Consider the following 3,618-nt stretch of genomic DNA (forward strand, 5'->3'; position numbering starts at 1 on the left):
ATATTTTTAAAGTTTCCTAAAGGCATAATAGGCTGTAAGTTATCTTACTTGTTTATAATAAAGTTTGTTTTGAGTATTGCATTCACTTTAAAATTCTGAAAAAACAAAGGCTGGGCACATATAATTACAAAGCTCAGGCAACAGGAATTTCGGGTTGTATTTTCTAAGAACAATATATTTTTAGCTTAATAGTGCATTTACTTGGAAAAATGTGAGTAAAGATAATTAACATTACAAACTGAGACTCTTCTGTTTATTTTTTCAAAACTATCTTGTCTGAAAGGCTAAGACTAATTTGTGAGAAATAATTCTGATTTGTACATAAATGGCTTGAAGAAAATGTATGATCATATTGACTCCTAAATGGATTTTTCATTAGATAAATGTTTAACAAGATACATTAGATATGTCTGGGAAAAGGCAAGTTCTAAATATACACTTGGAATTGGGCTATAATTTTTTCTCAGTCTCTTCCCTCACATCATCTAATTGTTCTGAAAGTTACAAAAGTAATAGCGCATGGCTAAAATAATTTTTAAAAGTATAGAGTAAAAAATACCCTTTGACACTACCCCCTTGTCAAAATTCTACTCCTCTTCTTGGAGGAAAACCAGTGTTAAGTTTTGTATGCAAATCTGCAGACCTTTTTCCTAAGCACTTATCTATATAGGTACATGTACCCATTTTTTCGCACAAATATTGGATAATGCTTACACATTCTATAATTTTTTTCACTTAATAGCTTAGGGAAGGGTCTGGTTCCAGGTTAAGATGGTGTACACACACATTGCCCCCCTTTTATTCTCACCAAACACAGCTAAAAAATCTGGACAGAACATATCACACAGCTATTTGAGGACTCTGAAAACACCAAAACTCTGAGCACCACTGAAGTGGTGGCAAGTTTTCCATTTTTTTCCTTCTAGTATGTTCAGGCCCAAACACAGAAGCAAGCTCTGAAGTGCAGAGATGCAGAAGCCTGGATTGAGGACCAGGAAGGAAAGGAGCAGCTAAAGCTCAGAGGGTGAGGGAAATGCCCCTTTTTTCCCTTTCCTTTTTCTCTATTTTTCATGCTGGAGCTCCTAGGTAATTCCCTGGTTGCCAGTGGGAGCCCACAGAAGCCATACGTCCGAGGCAGGGGAATTTCATACGTTTCCATTTGGTAGAGCTACAGCACCAAGAGGGTGGAGCTGAGCTGATGTGCTGTTTCTCTTTCTGAAGGACCTGGCTCAGTTATGGAAGTGGGCAGTTTGGGGCTGCAGGACCAAAAAAGGGGAGACCCAGGGAACCAGAAAGCACTGGGGAGAGAGTAGAGAGGGAAGAGCTTAGGAAAGTGACTCTACAAAGTTATTTATGAACACTTTCGGCTCACCCTGACCTATTTATCTGTTCACACTGCTCACATGTGGAGCCAATCCTAATGAGCATACCAAAACCAGGTGAGAACTGAGCGAACAGGTAATGCCTGCTCAGGTTTCAGACTGAGTGCAAGGTGGCGCACATGTGGGATAGATAGCACTGCAAAAGCTTTGAAAACTGAACTGACATTGGGACCAACACCCACAGAAAGCAGGTTGGAATTTGTGGCCTCACCAGATCAGTTTCCTGCTAAAACAAAAATATCAACATTTTCTATAGGATTTAAACAAGAGCCTATGTCTCATCATGTAATGTTATATTCAAAGTGTCTAGGATGCAATCTCAAAGTATTCATTCAGCATATGAAGCACCATAAAAATATAGACTTTAAAGTAGCTAATATTAGAAAGTTCAAATGAGTAATTCCACTCTCAAATACTAAAATAGAAATTATCAGTAAAGAAATGATATAAAGAACCAGATGAAAATATTAGAACTGAAAAATATAAAAATTTAAAAAACTCACTAGATTCAATGGCAGAATGGAGATAACAAAAAGATAGATTGATAAAATCATCCAATCTGAAAAACAGAAGTGAGATTGAAAAACGAACAGTTTCTGGGACCTGTAGGATAATAATAAAAGGTCTCACGGTCATGTCACAGGCAGATAAGAGAAAGAGTGTAGTGCTTTAAAAACATCCAAATAATCAATGGGTAAAAAAACTCCCAAGACTGGTGACAGATTGGTGAAACCTTATAAATTCAATAATCTGAGTAAACCCCAAACAGGATAAACCCTTAGAAATCCATGCCCAGACACATCGTGATCAAACTGCCAAAAACTAAAAGACATCTTGAAAACAGCCAGCGAAAAAGGATATAATACTTACAGGGAAACAATGATTTGAATGAAAGCAAAGTTTTCAACAGAAACCATGGAGATGAGAAGGAAGTGGCCCATTTCTTAAAGTGCTGAAAGAAAACTGTCAACACAGAACACTATATCCAATGAAATATCCCTCAGGAATGAAGGTGAAATAAAGACATTCTGAGATAAAGGAAAACTAAAGATTGGGTGCCAGCAGACCTGTTCTAAAGGAACTGCAGCTAAAGGAAATTTTTTAGACACAAGAGAAATAGTACCAAAAGGAAACTTGAAACATCAGGAATGAAGAACAACAACAAAAATTGTAAATATCTGGGTAAATATAATAGACTCTTCTCCTCTTGAATTCTATAAAACATGTTTGATGGTTGAAAGAAAAAACTATAACATTGTCTGATAGGATTTTCAGTGTATGCAGATGTAATATATAAGACAATTATAACCCAAAGCGGGGCAGGTAAAGGGACCTACATGGTGGTAAGGGCTCTATATTCCAATTAAAATGATAAAAAAAAATGGTTCTAAATAGACTAAAAATTTTCCATTAAAAATTATACAAAAATATAGTCAAAATGGCTGGGCACAGTGGCTCACACCTATAATCCTAGCACTTTGGGAGGCTGAGGCAGGAGGATCACCTGAGGCCAGGAGACCAGCCTGAGCAACATGGCAAGACCCCATCTCTACAAAAAAATAGAAAAACCAGTCAGGTGTGTTGGTACATGCCTGTGGTCCCAGCTACTCGGGAGTGTGAGGTTGCAATGAGCTATGATAATGCCACTGCACTCTAGTCTGGGCAACAGAGCGAGACCCTGTCTCCAAAGAAAAAAAAAAGAGAGACAGAGAGAGTAAACATCACAACAGATAAAATAGAACACTAAAAATGTTCAAACAACTCAAAAGAAGCAGGAAAGGGGAAGCTGAGGAACACAGGAAATAAAGCCAAACATATCAATAATTACATTAAATGTAAATGATACAAATGCACCAATTAAAACAGTATCAGAATGACTTTTTAAAAAACATGATTCAACTATATGATATCTGTAAGAAATTCATTTTAAATATAATATCAGTAGCATAATAGGAGAAGGACAGAAAAAAAGATATATCATACAAGCACCAAAAAAGGAAAGCAAAGTTGATTTTGAGTAAAGGAAATTACCATGGATAAAGAAGGTTATTGTATGTTAATAAAAGGGTCAATTCACCAAGACGACACAGCATTCTTAAATGTGTATGTACCTAACAGTAGAGCTTCAAAATATATACGCTTCTGTGGTGACAGTGCTACCACAAAATGGTGAACCTTCCTAAAACCTGCTGGACTTTCTGTACGAAGTGTGGCAAGCACCATCCCAACAAAATGG

This window comes from Propithecus coquereli, unplaced genomic scaffold (genome assembly GCF_000956105.1).
Source record: "Propithecus coquereli isolate 6110/MARCELLA unplaced genomic scaffold, Pcoq_1.0 Scaffold66, whole genome shotgun sequence".
In the NCBI taxonomy this organism is placed as follows: Eukaryota; Metazoa; Chordata; class Mammalia; order Primates; family Indriidae; genus Propithecus; species Propithecus coquereli.